Genomic DNA, 16611 nt, shown 5'->3' with positions numbered 1-16611 from the left:
AAGATTGATTATTTCTTTGACATATCTTCTTGTAGAGTAACTTCAGCATGTATAAGTTTTAAGCTACTAAAATTGCACACACACATTAACGTAATAGGAGTATAGTTACATAACCAAAGCATACCTGTAATTACCAGCCATCTCCAGTGAAACCAAGAAAACCAGTTAGGCACCTTAGGCATTTGTGAAAACTTATCTATGATATGGTGGATATTGTCCAACTGAACTTGAACAGTCTGAGAGAAATCAGACAAATCAAAACAACCCATTCCTGAGGAATGTTCACATCCCTTATGTTCTTGTAGCAGCAAATAGTCTGTAGTTGTAAGATTTTGGAGCGCTACAATTTGCACTTCTCCAAATTCTTGGTTGAGTTCCAACAGTATAGATCCAGTCAAATTTGTTGTTTTACTGTATGCACAGGTCAGCTTAGTTATCTCCTCCTTCATTCCCATGGCAAGTCCAGGAACTGGTGGGACGAGTGCATCTACAGCTGTAGCAGTGCATGGATCTTTGTTGGGATTTTTTGATGATCATCTGGCATGAGTCTTCCAGAGAGTGCAGATGTTGGAAGTTCTTTTTCATATCGTATCTTAGTTCATTTTCGGGGTAGCCCAATTAGGCTTTGATCCTCTGTATAAACACAGACACACCCTTTGCCTACACTTTTATATGCCCTTTATACTCTTGTGTAGAACTCATTGGAGGTTACCACACAGGAACTGCCCTTTTTTTTTTTTTTTGGTATCACTAATCTACACTTGCATGACGAATATGATGTTTACTAGGCTCTCCCCTATACCAGGTACTCCCTATAAACCCCTTTACAGTCACTGTCCATCAGCATAGCAAAATGTTGTAGAATCACTACTTGCCTTCTCTGTGTTGTACAGCCCTCCCTTTTCTCCTACCACCCCATGCATGCTAATCTTAGTACCCCCCTACTTCTCCCCCCCTTATCCCTCCCTACCCACCCATCTTCCCCAGTCCCTTTCCCTTTGATACCTCTTAGTCCATTCTTGAGTTCTGTGATTCTGCTGCTGTTTTGTTCCTTCAGTTTTTCCTTTGTTCTTATATTCCACAGATAAGTGAAATCATTTGGTATTTCTCTTTCTCCGCTTGGCTTGTTTCACTGAGCATAATACCCTCCAGCTCCATCCATGTTGCTGCAGATGGTAGGATTTGCCCTTTTCTTATGGCTGAGTAGTATTCCATTGTGTATGTGTACCACCTCTTCTTTATCCATTCATTTATCGATGGACATTTAGGTTGCTTCCAATTCTTGGCTATTGTAAGTAGTGCTGCGATAAACATAGGGGTGCACTGGTCTTTCTCATACTTGATTGCTGCATTCTTAGGGTAAATTCCTAGGAGTGCAATTCCTGGGTCAAATGGTAAGTCTGTTTTGAGCATTTTGATGTACCTCCATACTGCTTTCCACAATGGTTGAACTAATTGACATTCCCACCAGCAGTGTAGGAGGGTTCCCCTTTTTCCACAGCCTCGCCAACATTTGTTGTTGTTTGTCTTGTGGATGGCAGCCATCCTTACTGGTGTGAGGTGATACCTCATTGTAGTTTTAATTTGCATTTCTCTGATAATTAGCGATGTGGAGCATCTTTTCATGTGTCTGTTGGCCATCTATGTTTCTTTTTTGGAAAACCGTCTGTTCAGTTCCTCTGCCCATTTTTAAATTGGGTTATTTGTTTTTTGTTTGTTGAGGCGTGTGAGCTCTTTATATATTCTGGACGTCAGGCCTTTATCAGATCTGTCATTTTCAAATATATTCTCCGATACTGTAGGGTTCCTTTTTGTTCTATTGATGGTGTCTTTTGCTGTACAGAAGCTTTTCAGCTTAATATAGTCCCACTTCTTCATTTTTGCTGTTGTTTTCCTTGCCCGGGGAGATATGTTCAAGAAGAGGTCACTCATGCTTATGTCTAAGAGGTTTTTGCCTAAGTTTTCTTCCAAGAGTTTAATGGTTTCATGGCTTACATTCAGGTCTTTGATCCATTTTGAGTTTACTTTTGTATATGGGGTTAGACAATGGTCCAGTTTCATTCTCCTACATGTAGCTGTCCAGTTTTGCCAGCACCATCTGTTGAAGAGACTGTCATTTCCCCATTGTATGTCCATGGCTCCTTTATCAAATATTAATTGACCATATATGTCTGGGTTAATGTCTGGATTCTCTAGTCTGTTCCATTGGTCTGTGGCTCTGCTCTTGTGCCAGTACCAAATTGTCTTGATTACTATGACTTTATAATAGAGCTTGAAGTTGGGGAGTGAGATCCCCCCTACTTTATTCTTCTTTCTCAGGATTGCTTTGGCTATTCAGGGTCTTTGGTGTTTCCATATGAATTTTTGAATTATTTGTTCCAGTTCATTGAAGAATGTTGCTGGTAGTTTCATAGGGATTGCATCAAATCTGTATATTGCTTAGGGCAGGATGGCCATTTTGATGATATTAATTCTTCCTAGCCACAAGTATATACGTTTGCATCTACGTTTCCATCTGTTAGTGTCCCGTTTAATTTCTCTTAAGAGTGACTTGTAGTTTTCAGAGTATAGTTTATTCCTAGGTATTTTATTTTTTTTTGATGCAGTTGTGAATGGAGTTGTTTTCCTGATTTCTCTTTCTGTTGGTTCATTGTTAGTGTACAGGAAAGCCACAGATTTCTGTGTGTTGATTTTGTATCCTCTGAGATCGGGAACTAGACAGGGATGCCCACTCTCCCCACTGTTATTTAACATAGTACAGGCAGTCGTAGCCACAGCAATCAGAAAAAACAAAAAAATACAAGGAATCCAGATTGGTAAAGAAAAAGTTAAACTGTCACTATTTGCAGATGACATGATACTGTACATAAAAAACCCTAAAGACTCTACCCCAAAACGACTAGAACTGATATCAGAATACAGCAAAGTTGCAGGATACAAAATCAACATTATACTACTCAATCACTACATCGGTGATACAGTAACCCAGAGCGACATGATGTAGGGAACACAGGTCCTGAGCCACAGAGACAAGGACCTAATCACAGGAACCTTCTCTTGACCCCCAGATTATCTGATCCCTTGGAAAGACCAGTGCACCCACACCTTTTCTTCCCTCCCACCTTCCTGCCCTTTCTCTCCCATAAGTAGGAATCTTTGCTCCTTTTCTCTTTAGAAGACAGTTTCTAGTTCCCCAGTGCTCAGAGAATATCACTGACACACATCTCTTGACATCCTGGCCACTTTTGGGGAACATACGGTTTCAAGATGTTTCCTTTTTCATTTGTGCTTCATGGCTCAGGTGCCTTCCTCCCTGGAACTCTGCTGCCAGAGGTTCAAGTGATGACAGCCAAGAAGCAGGCCAGTATATTCAAGAACAGCAGACAACTGAATTGGCTGTCTCCTCACTCACTCTCTGACTGACTGGCCTGGGCCGTGCTTAAGTACAGTACACCAGTAGGGCCATTATGACGTAAGTCAGACAGGGTTCCATCGCGTTCTGACACGTGCATCGGAGCAGACCACTGATGAGGGGGGGGATCCCTTTTACCCAATACAAACTCTACCATCAACTTGAATTTTTATCTTGCACTTCATATCAAAACTTGAGAACCAATAATGTGGATTAAACAAAAGACAATTACTGTATGTATCTAGGGTAACCACATTACTAAATCTCCCCCAGTGTGAGGATAAGGCATTCCCTGAGAGAAATAGGCTTAGACCCATGCCTGCCCTATAGAACATGGTTAAGTGTCCTATCTTAGCAGTACCATATAACTTATGTACACATGTAAGTTATATGTGAGGTGTATGTGTATATTGGGTTTGCAAACACCTTGTGATTCCATACAGCCCCAACATTTATTGAATTTTCCCCACTGTAGGGGACAGGCATTTCAACAACCCATTGTCTCTTGCAACTCTTTCCCCCGTCACTTCCCCAGAGCCTTCAGGGAAAGAGGAAGCCACTGGCTTTACATCCCATGGCCCTCATTATGAATCCTGTGCTTGTCGAGCATGAACGCTTCATTCCCTGGCATCTGTTCTAGGCCCCAGTCTCCTGGAAATGAAAGGGCTGTGCACAGGGTTTGAACTCCAGTTAGCTCCATTCTACTTCCAACTTCCCACTGACTGCCTCCTCCCTGAGGGGCAGTATGTATTTGCTGCTCTAGAGCCAGGCCATGATCCAGCCAGCTTCAGCCTTCTTTACCTCCAGTAGGTTCTGCCTCACGCTGTTCCCCCCACATGGGCTCGGCCTCTTGGCAGCCGCTAAACGGTAGGCACATTTCCCAAGATATTCTCAGCCTTGTCAGCTTTTGGAAAAACCCAAGCCCAAAATTAGATCTTTTACACATACCAAGTTGGTAAAAATTAGATCAACCTATACAAATGATAGTAAGGATATGGGTAAAAAAGAGAACCTTTATGACATAAAATGAAGTATTGACCTATGTAGCTGTTCTGGAGAACAATTAGCCTACATTGTATGAAATTAATGCGTATATCACCTATGAGCCATGATACGGAGTGGTATAAGAGGGCAGATGTTTCCTATCAGCACCTCGTGCTCTTCAGTTTCTTTGATTATTCCCTTTCCCAGAATGAGGTTCATTTTCTATAGATGTGCAGAAGCATCACATGGTGAAATAGCATAGGTTTTGTAGTCAGATAGCTTTGGGTACGATTCCTGTCCCTGCCTCTTAGGATGTGTGAAATTGAGTAAATTACTTCATTTCACTGAACTCTCGTTTCCCTTATTTGGCAGTACTCTTAGAGGACTGACATGGAATAATGTAGGGTGTGTTTAAGACATGTTTAAGTGTCAGCACGAAGATCTTGCACAAGCCCACTCTGCATGCAAGTTAACACAACTGCATAAGATCACAACCTCCTTATTTCTCTTCTAACAACCTTGGGATATCAAAACCGCCTCTTTACTTCCAGCTCTGACACAGGCTCAATCCTTATCTTTGATATATTCTGGCCTTTTTATTTTTCTATCTTTTCTCCTTTAGTACGCTAAGTTCTCACTTAAGCTACTTTCCTTGGCATTTTGCGTCCTTGTGCTTTTTCCCAGCATTTCTTTCTCCCTTCTCTCTACACCAGAGGCCAGCAATTTCTTTTTTCTGTAAGAGGCCAAATAGCAAATAGGTTAGGCATTGTGGGTCGTATGGTCTCTGTTGCAACTATTCAACTCTGCCATTATTATGGGAAAGCAGCCATAAATAATATCTAAACGAATGAGTGTGGCTGTGTTTCAAAGTTCATATATAAAATGTTACATATAAAAATAGGCAACAGGACAGATTAATCTTGTAGGCTCTAGTTTGCTGACCCTTGATTTATGCTATTAAATCCCAGCCAGTTTTATTTCCTTTGTAGATTCTGAAGAGCAACATTATTACCTATGACAACTGACCTCTTAGAATATGGAAGATTCCAGCCCCTCTGTATCTGTAGATAGCAATCCTAGATGTTAGACAAGAACTTTTCTTACTCAAATTGTTTACCAAACTTAATAAAAATACAACAAACCAGGTAACCCACAAGGCCTGCTCCCTTCTCTCTTTTCAGGACCAGTGTGCTGAGTATTGGGGGAAAAAAATGCAAAATTGGAAACTCAGCTGTACTCGGGAGAGAGATCCTGTACATGATGCTGACGGAAAAACATGTAAGAATAAGTGCCTCATGTGTCAACAGATACTATAAGTACCTCTTTCAACTGGCAAGTCTAAAAGATAGCTACACGGTACTCCTGAATGAACGGCTATTTCTCATCTGCTTGTGGCTCCCTCCATGAATATTATTCTTTTTGTTAATTCCCAAATATTGTCTCTTTCTCTTACATCCCCTAAGTTAAAATGAACCCTAGCAAGGACAGTTAATAAGTGGTTGATTCCTACTCTATTGTCTATCATATTGCTGTGACCTGTAAGTGCTAGATAGTAGATAATTGCTCTTTATGCCTTGAACAAATCCTAGGGAGAGTTGAAGATGATCATTTGGAATAGTTGACCAGAATAGTTTTAGAGGGTTGCTTTTGTCAACTGTATGGGACACATTTATTGTATAATCTGGGGTGTGTTCCTTCAATTCATTTTCCCTTGGTGAATGGTGTTCAATTGGAGTGCTTTATGATCCAACTCAACCACTCTTGATTTGCGTTACTGGGACAAGTAACAACCACTGTTGGTGTCATCTGTATATAGAGGTAGTTTCCTAGGTGACCTTGATGAGTACTCACAGTTCTAAAATTTGATGCATATATCACAATGCTATTAATGGTGGCATTTAATTCACGTGCATTGAGTAAGCATTTAATGCTTCTCCACAAACACGCACACACTCATCACCTCTCTCCTTGTAAAAACCTACAATCTAGTAGTAGTATAGCTCATGTGAGAAAATCTAACCAATCCAAGTGCTGCATTTTACACATGTGAGAAACTGAAGTTTTTTTTTCAGTTCAAGGTCTCATGAAGGAGTGAACTTCCGAGCGAACCTAGAATCCAGTTATGAATGCTAGCCTGGTATTCATTCACGTTATAAAAAATTCTTTAATAGAAGTAAGATAGCACAGTAGGGCAGTGCTAGGCTTTTAACATCACATGGCTATGTCAGCTCCATGTTTTTGGACAGGTTTTTTCACTTCCCTAGACTTCAGTCTCCTCATTTTTATAATGAGGGTAGGGGCAACAATAATCGTGTTAGCCACATTTTGTTTCTCTTGAAACAGAGCATGGAGCCGGTAGCTTCAGAGGAGGGGCTGGGCCCACTGCCTCCTTCCAGTGTGGAGCACATCAGTATCCACTCAGGAACCCCTTCAGTTGAGCCCTTCCAAATGTGCCCCCGTGCAGCCATGCCATGAGGGCCCTGACACCAGACACCCTGACTCACACACTCCAGCCTTCAGTAAGCTAGCCCAAACTACCAGGCGCACACAGTCTACCTAGGGACCTTCCTTACCCAAGGCCGATCCTTCAAGACTGGGAGACGTAGCTCTTTCTCCTAACTGATAAAGTCAAGCACAGAAAGTCAAACGAAATGAGGAGACAGAGGGATATACTTAAACAAAACAACATGACAAAACTAAGGAAAAGAACCAAATGAAACAAGAGTTAAGCAATCTATCAGACAAAGGTTCAAGTTAATGATTATGAAGAAACTCACCAGACTTGAGAGAAGAGTGGAGGAACTCAGTGACAACCTCTACAGAGAGAGAGAAAATCGAAAACAAACCAATCAGAGATGAAGAATGCAACAAGCACAATAAAAAAATGACAAATACATGAGCGGGAATCAGCAGCAGACTGGAGGGTCCCGAAGAGCAGGTCAGCACCTTGGAAGGCAGTGATAGGAAGTACTCAAGCTGAACAGAAATAAGAAAGAAAAAAAGGAAATGAGGATAAGTGAAGAGAGCTTTGGGACAATATCAAACATCTAAACATTTGCATTATAAGAGTCCCATAAGAAAAGAGTAAAAGGAGTAGAAAACTTATTGGAAGAAATAATAGCTGAAAACTTCCCTAAACCAGAGAAAGGAACAGACATCCAGGTGTAGGTAGCAGAGAGAGCCCTAATCAAGCTAACCCCAGGTAGGCCCACACCAGGACACATCATGATTGAAGTATCAAAGATCAGAAAATATGAGAAAATCTTAAAAACAGCAAAAGAAAAGCAACGGGTTACATACAGGGGAAACCCCATAAGACAATTAGCTGATTTCCCAGCAGAAACTCTAGGAGAGTGGCACGATATATTCAAAGTTCTGAAAGAGAAAAACCTACAACCAAGAATACTCCACCCAGCAAGGTTATCATTCAGGATGGAAGGGGAGATAAAGAGCTTCACAGATCAAAATAACTTTAAGAGTTCACCACCACTGAACTGTCCTTACAAGAAATGTTAAAGGGTCTTCTTTAAGAGGAAAACAAGACCCTAACTAGAAGCAAGAAAAATCTGAAAATGAAAATTTCACAGGTAAAAACAAATGTGTATCAGTGATAGTAGATCAGTCCCTTAAAAGCTAGTATGAAGGTCAAGACCAAAGTAATGTAATCAATTACATTTTAAAAGTTAGTTAAGGGAGTCACTAAATAAAAAGGTGTAAAAGAAGGAGGAGGGGGAGTAAAAAATGTATTGTAATAATACATTGGAACTTAAGTAACCATCAACTTACCATTGATTGCTATGTGTGTAGGATATCCTCTAAGAACCCCATTGTAACCACAAGCCAGAAACCTATAATGGATACACAGAAAATGGAAAAACAAATTTAAATGTAACACTTAAGAAAGTCGCAATACACAAGGGGAGAGCAAGAGAAAAAGAGGGTAAGAGAGGAACAAGACAACCGTGAAACATTTGACAAAATGGCAATAACTACATACCTATCAATAAGTACTCTAAATGTAAATGACTAAATGCCCCAATCAAAATACATAGGGTGACCGAGTGGATAAAAAACAAGACCCATCTGTTTGCTGCCAAAAGAGATTAACTTTAAATCTAAATACTGAAACTGAAGGGATGGAAAAAGATATTCCATGAAAATAGGAAAAAGAAAAAAGCTGCAGTAGCTATACTTCTGTCAGACAAGATAGACTTTAAAACAAGGGCTGCAACAAGAGACAAAGAAGCTACATGACATAGTGATTAAGGGCACAATCCAGCAGGAAGCTGTAACAATTATAACTATTTATGCACCCAACAGTGGAGCTCCTGAGTATATGAAGCAAATATTAACAGACATAAAAGGAGAGATTGACAGTAAAATAATAATAGTATAGGACTTTAATGCCCCACTTACATAATGTGGATAGGTCATTCAGACAGAAAACCAATAACTAAACAGTGGATTTGAGTGACAGATGACATGCAACTGTATTCAAATATATTAAGAATGTTACATACAAAAACAGTAGAATATACATTCTTTTCAAGAGCACATGGACAAAAATGTACAATTAAAAAAACACAGAAACAGACTCGTAAACAAAGAGAATGGACATTCGGTTACCGTAGGAGTAAGGGGATGGCTGAAACAGGCGGAGGGGATAAAGCGGTACAAACCTCAAACCATAGAATAATTCAGTCATAGGCTTGGAAGTACAGCATAGGGAATAAAGTTCCTAATATTGTAAAATTTTTATGTGGTGACCAATGGTAACTACACTTATCATGGTTAGCATTTAATAATGTATATAATTGATAAATAACTAAGTCATTTATCTGAAACCAATATAATATAATATTATATATAAGCTGTATGTCAATAAAAAATGTTTGAAAAAGAAGAATTTAGCAAGCTCAAGAAACAGAAAGGATTGCCGTAGAGGAAGTGGGGACAGGGATGAGGGTGAAACAGGTGAAGGGGATAAAGAGGTACAAACTGCTGGTTATAGAAATTAAATAAATCATGGGGAGAGTCAGTATGGTCATACCTTTGTGTGGTGACAGATGGTAACTACACCTATCACGGTGAGCATTTTATAGTGCATATAATTGTTGAATCGTTGCATTGTATACCTGAAACTAACATATATTTATTGTATGTCAACTGTATTTCAATAAAAAAAGAGAAACAAAGGAGGTCATTGTGTCTCAAGATTATTGCATGGGAATTTCAGGAAATGAGTTTGGAAAGATCATATAAGTCTTTTTAGGCCAAGAGAAGAACTTTGAATTTTATTCTTTGTGTGATCAGAGGCCACTGGAGGTTTTTGAGCATAGCCATGACTGTAACTAGAATACCAGCAATCTGAATCATTACGGATACCTTCTTTTCCCAAAGGTACTTGATTAAAAATCCATGACTTTATATTTCTTTGAATCTTCAGGATATATTTTACCACCACTTACCTATTTCTTACATGTGCAAAGGGAGCTCCCTAAAAAGAATATTTATATTTCATATATATATATGCATAACACACACACACATGCATATATATATATTCATGTTACATACAGTCATACACATGCTTGTTTTGGTACCAAGTGAAATATGATCCTAAGATACTTTCTAGATCACCTGCCCTTGAGGAAGGTGATCTAAAAAGTATCTTAGGATCATATTTTGTTTTCCTTTTTAAATCTCTTCCCTTTCTGATAAAGGATTTGTGTCAGTGCTCCTAAGCTTCCATGTGCAGTAAGAATCACCTGTGAGGTTTTATAAAATTCAGATTCACTGACCATCCTGACAGTTTAATTGACATCATCTAGATTGGAACTCAGTAATCTGATTTTTAACAAGGAGTCCAGGTGATTCTGGTGCAGTTGACCCAAGATCCGAATACTGCAAATTGTATACAAAATATTTCTCTTCCAAAGTTTCACTTGGTACCAAAACAAGCATGCGTATGAGTGTATGTAACATGAATATATACATATGCATGTGTGTGTGTTATATGTATATATATATGAAATATGAATATTCTTTTTAGGGAGTTCCCTTTGCACGTGTAAGAAATAGGTAAGGGGTGGTAAAATATATCCTGAAGATTCAAAGAAATATAAAGTCATGGGATTTCAATCAAAATTGGGCTCCATACTTTAAGAAATAATATAATGGGTTGACCTACAAATGAAGGAACTAGAATGGTGAGTTCCTTGTATGTATGGAAGTACAGCATAGGGAATAAAGCTCCTGATATCGTAAAATGTTTGTGTGGTGACCAATGGTAACTACACTTAGCAGGGTGAGGGGTAAGTGTTCCGCTGGAGTTCCAAAACCACAGCTTCTGATGGAAAGTGAGAGAGCTGTGGGAAGCTGGACCTGGAGACCCAAAACTTGCCTTCAAATGTCTGAAGCCTTAATGCCTGGAGGTCATGGATTCAGCAGGCTTGTTCTGTGTTGGCCTGAAAGTGTGAAATAAGACAAAAGGATGGACGTTATAGGGAGATAAATTTGGACACAAATAAAGGAGACTCTGAAATTGCTTGAGTTGATTTCCTTAGAGTATCTACCTGTGATGAGGGATCTTCTTAATAATAACTGAGCTGCCTGTCCATCTTGGGGCTATGCAGAGCGATTCTCTGTGAAGGAAGTGGCTTATTGCCCACACCCTCCGAAGCTCCTTCTGAACCTGAGTATATGTAAACAAGATGACTATTGGCTCTTTTCTCTTCTAGGCAAATAGAAGCAAAGGAAAAAAATAAGCATCCCGGCAACAGATCAAATGGGACTGAAGCAACTCAGGAAAGGTGAGTCATTACCTTAATTTGGCAAGAATGGTCTTCCTGTAAGTCAACACTTATCTATCAAATATATGGAAAGAGGTGTCAGTGTTGCCAACCCGTGATCTTGCCCTTAGTAGGTGGGAAGCCGTCATTCACGTGAATATCACTGGTAACTTGCTCAGTATAGAAATTTAACGCCAAATGGAAAGCTTCCACTCTAACACTTTACAAAGCACTTTAAAAAATAGTAGTTTGTTTAAGTCTCTGAGCCTGCTCGAATACTTTTTCTGACCTTATATTATAGATGGGGAAAATGAGATTCAGCTGCTACAACAAATCACTACCAAAAGTGGGGTTAAAACAGCACAAACTTATTACCATATGTCGCTGGGTTCAGAAGTCCTGAATGGATCTGTGTTGAGACCAAGATGTCAGTAGGGCTGTATTCTTTGGTGGAGGCTCTGGAGGAGGGTCTTCTTGGCCTTTTTCTAACTGCTAGATGCTGCCTGTAATCCTTGGCTTGTGGCTGTCTTTGAAGTCAGCTTGGGGAGATGGAATCGTTTTTATGCTGCATCGTTCTGACACTTATTTTCTTGCCTCCCTCTTTCACTCATAAGAACCATTGTAATTACTTTGGGTCTCCCTAGATGACTTAGGACAATCTCTCCATTTTAGAGTCAGCTGATTAGCCATCTTAATTCCATCTTCAACCTCAATTCCTCCTTGCCATATAAGGCAACATATTTACAGTTTCCAGGAATTTGAATGTGGACATCTTTGTGGGTCATTAAACTGCCTCCAAAGCAAGGTTAAGTGGTTGCCTCACTTGAGTCAAAATCTTCAGATGTTTAAGCCAAATCAAGTAACTCTGTGAAAACAGCCATTTCCTATATAACCTTGCCTTCTTTTCAGGATATATGTGATGAGTTTAGAAGCCAAATGAAAAATGGTCGACTTATCTGCACCTGAGAAAGTGACTCTGTCCATGGTCCAGACTGCAGGACATGTGGCAGTAAGTGCACTATGTGTAAGGAACAGCTGTGAGTAGTTTCCAAAAATGGCCCTTGAATTGTGAGTCTTAAAGTAGTAATAATCATTTCTCATCAGTTTGAGAAAACAACACGTTTTTAAAGCAGATCTAGTAACTGATGAGTGTCTGTTCCCTTTGGTAGCATTGTTTCTTTACACTTTTTTCTTCAAGGGAAAGAGAAGCAGCCGAAAGAAAAAAGAAAGACAAGGAGAACACGGGAAGCACAGGAGAGAAGAACAACGAAAAGCAGGTTTTGACGGGTGCGTGTTTGACAGGTGATACTGAGATCTGGACGGCTGGTCATAAAGTTAATTCATTCAACAGATACTTACGGAGTCTGTTCCAGTCATTGTGGACACAGCGGTAAACAAGAGAGGCCCGGCCTGATGTGATAGAGGCAGCACGCTCTTCAGCGTCCCGAGAGGGACCCTCCTTCAGTCCCCACGTGTCCGTGCGCCCCGTGACGACGGTCAAATTGTCGTTGCTCCGAAGTGAATTTCTTTTCTGAAGTGTTAAAACATATCATCAAGCAATTAGATACCAAAATTAAAAAAAAGAAAGTATCAAAAACTTACCTAGATGATAAGTTCTTGAGTTGGCATTCCATTGCCGCCTTGTGTTCATTTTGGGGCTTTAAAAATAATGTCCAATGCTTTACAACACTAATAGATAGAATATGACGCAGCATAATCTTTTCTAATCCGTCCCTGGACTCCAGTTAAAAAAGTGAATTAGAGAAATTTCCCCAGAAAGGTCTTCCCATAATAAGCCACCTTTTCATTAGGTCCATACTGACCAAAATAGATGAAAAATTAATAATAATTATCATTAAAAAAAATGAATGTGATAAACATTTTGGTAGGTGAACAGCTTTGAGAAAAAACTTTATTGTACAACTCCAAATGATCTCTCCAGGCTAATCTGGATCAAATTTTTTCACTTAAAAAATTCTGTTTTTAGAAATTTCAAACAAAAAAAATACTCTCTATATATGTGTAAGTAAGTCCTTCTTATTTTTCAGGGAACAAAAAGGCAGCTCTATCTTCTTACAAATGTATAGGAATTTTATTCTCTGCCAGGTAAAAGCAAAGAAGACAAGAAGGATAGCCTGGTTGTTAGCAGATTTCTGATCACAATCCAGAATTGATGTTAATTGCTTAATCTCTCTGAGACTTATGTTTTCCCATTTGCAAAAGGGGATAATGAGTGTTTATCTTAGAGGTTTTTAAAAATAACAACCAAAGGAAATCCATTAGAGACACAACACAGTGACTGTTAAAAGACAAACTTGATAAAGAAACTTTTTTTAATTTTCATTCTTGAGGAACAAAGCTGAAAGTGTGTTGACATGTTTGTGTCAGCTAAAAGAGCATCTTTTAGTTCATTCCAGAGCTTTTTATGTGTGGAACAATGATCAAAATTGTAGGGAGACGGATTTGGTGCTCAGCTTAGTGAACATCGTCTAAACATTGTGCAGACTGCCTTAGATGGTAGTAAAATTCTATGGGGGCAAGACAATTATTTGCCTGGGATTCTATGCAGAGGATTCCCACTTCCTAAGCAGATATTGAATTAGGGTGCCTTTAAAACGTATTCATCTCTAAGATGTAATTTTCCCTAGGTTTTTATTTTCCCCTCAAGTGTCTGAGTTTGTATCTAACCAAGCAATTTTATATTCAGTTGTAACGATCAGATTATCATAGTAACATCTTTTTTTTTTTTACTCCTACCTGCAGGATCAGTGCCATGAATTCCGGGACATGGTGAGAAACTGAAAGCTGGTGTGCACTGCAGACTATGATCCTGTTCGAGGTCCATATGACAAGATGCACCCCAACAAGTGTGCCACGTGTCAGAGCATGTTGTACGTGAAGAGGTTTATGGCTTCGTTTGATATGTTGTGCCTGTTTGCAAAAAAACACTTCCTCTTAATCGAAAACTTACGCACTTGACATCACACATTAAAAATAGAACAATTGCTCTTCACTTTAGAAGTTGGCAGTGACTTTCCAAAGCACTTTCAAAGAAATTTTTATTTTGATGATGAAAAACAATGATGTTTGGAGCATCTGGGAAAGAGATCGCAAGCTATTGTACAGTGATAGAATCAGGACATGCAAAGGGGAAGCTTATGAACTAAGGAGCATGGGACAGGCCAGTTCACTTCACAGTGTCTTAGTTCCTCCTGTATATAAAGGACATGATAGCTATACAGGACAGTTTTCGTAGGGATGCAAGGAGATAGCATTTTAAAAAATGTATCCAAGCCTTCACGTCCTATAACTATATAGAAAACAATCAATACTGGAGAGTTTAGTTATAATTTAATAGGAAAAATAAAAAGAAATGAAGCAACTCTCTATATGACAGCCGTAAGTTTGATCAAGGAAAAAAGAAATCGGTCTTATAGGTTCATACAATTTTGTATGACAGTATAATCACTGAATTTACGAAAGTTGATAGCATTGCCAGGAAAGTATTAATGAAAATTCCAATAGTCAGTACTCGTTAGTATAAAGAGCATTTTAGATAATTTTTGGATATGAGAAAATTGTGTTAGATTTGCTAATGTTTAGAATTGGAGAAATACGTGGTTAAACAAATTCAATGGTAACCCTAGAAAAAAATACCCTATGCTTTTTTTATTCTGCAGTGAGCGAGAAGTTAACGAAAGAAAAAAGAATGAAGAAACATCAAGTGCCAAGCCCTCAAACTATGCAAAGGTTATTTCTTAGAAGCTACGAAGATAACTGTTTTACTGCTCATCCTCAGAATCTTGAATGCTACTCCAGTTTTAGGATAATAAAGATGCTAATCTTTTGCTTCAAAGAAAATTCATTTTGCCAATATTGTCACTTTGGGATACAATAAGATTTTTTTTTCTGGATTTGACTCTAATTGTGTTTCTCAGTTTTGTAGAGAATTCTCCTCCTGTGTGTGTCAATCATCATTTTAATCTCTCCTCGGAAGCAATGTGAGTTGACAAATAGTAAAATTCTTTACCAGCGCAAGTGCATGCTTGCTTATCTCTGACACTACACGTGGAGTGAGGCTTCAGGTAGCTTGGTGACGTTGATTTTAATGATTCAGGTAATAAATTAAACCAAAGCATGCCCTGTAGCTTCTTTCCTTGATGTCTTTTTCTGTTTTCTGCAGATGGTTTTCTCAGTGTCAGTGAATCGATAGTGTGTGTGCATGATGCTGCCTTTCCTGTCTGCTTTTCAAGACTGCAAAGAACATGTCTGTATTCAGTCCTTAATAATGATTATCACATTTATAGAGTTAGGTTCTTGTGGACTGCCCTTTGGTCAAGAGTGCACCCCACATGGAGAACGAGGGAAATGAAGGATGGGAGGGAGCGGCGAGGGAGACGAGGAGCTCTGTGACGTGCTGTTTGGTGTTTCCTTGCATTTCTAGGACCTGCGCAGAAAGGTTCAGGGTGAGGCGGAGGGTGGAACCTCGAAGATCTCTTCACCAACTTTCATGTATATCATACAGTATTATTAGCTATAATCACTAGGCTGTATATTAGGTCCCCAGAACTTATTAATCTTTTTTGTTTTTTTGTAGATAATTATTTTTTATTGAAGGGTAGTTGACACACATTATTACATTACATTAGTTTCAGGTGTACAACATAGTGATTCAACATTTATATACATGACAATTCTAGGTACCAGCTATCTCTGTACCAAGCTGTTACAATATCTTGACTATATTCATTACATCCCGGTTACTTATTATTTTACCATTGGAAGTGTGTACTTTTTTTTTTTTTTTGTGAGGGCATCTCTCAAACTTATTGATCAAATGGTTGTTAACAACAATAAAATTCTGTATAGGGGAGTCAATGCTCAATGCACAATCATTAATCCACCCCAAGCCTAATTTTCATCAGTCTCCAGTCTTCTGAGGCATAACAAACAAATTCTTACATGGAGAACAAATTCTTACATAGTGAATAAGTTCTTACATGGTGAACAGTACAAGGGCAGCCATCACAGAAACCTTCGGTTTTGCTCATGCATTATGAACTATAAACAGTCAGTTCAAATATGAATACACATTTGATTTTTATACTTGATTTATTTGTGGATACCACCTTTCTCTCTTGATTATTATTATTTTTAATAAAATGCTGAAGTGGTAGGTAGATACAAGATAAAGGTAGAAAACATAGTTTAGTGTTGTAAGAGAGCAAATGTAGATGATCAGGTGTGTGCCTGTAGACTATGTGTTAATCCAAGCTAGACAAGGGCCATAAAACATCCACATATGCAGAAGATTTCTCTCAGAACAGGGGGGGTGAGGTTCTAAGCCTCACCTCTGTTGATCCCCAATTTCTCACCTGATGACGCCCCTGCGACTGTGCCTGTCTTAGGTTGTTCCTCCCTTGA

The 16611-nt window shown here is 39.0% G+C and overlaps 1 long non-coding RNA gene across 2 annotated transcripts; it reads left to right on the top strand.

Moving 5' to 3' along the window:
• The first annotated feature begins 2920 nt into the window (after window positions 1–2920).
• Window positions 2921–15048, top strand: LOC130679869 (uncharacterized). 2 transcript variants are annotated; one of them, XR_008992851.1, is made up of 7 exons: window positions 2921–3472; window positions 5578–5674; window positions 11137–11208; window positions 12097–12196; window positions 12386–12489; window positions 13951–14078; window positions 14868–15048. It is a non-coding gene; the product is annotated as an uncharacterized LOC130679869 (long non-coding RNA). The 2 variants fall into 2 exon arrangements; XR_008992850.1 differs by having other exon boundaries at window positions 2925–3472; window positions 12386–12474.
• Window positions 15049–16611: the final 1563 nt, after the last annotated feature.

Source organism: Manis pentadactyla, chromosome 12 (assembly GCF_030020395.1).
Source record: "Manis pentadactyla isolate mManPen7 chromosome 12, mManPen7.hap1, whole genome shotgun sequence".
Taxonomy (NCBI): domain Eukaryota; kingdom Metazoa; phylum Chordata; class Mammalia; order Pholidota; family Manidae; genus Manis; species Manis pentadactyla.
Note: the sequence above shows the minus strand (reverse complement) of the source record. Positions and strands in the feature narration are given on the sequence as shown.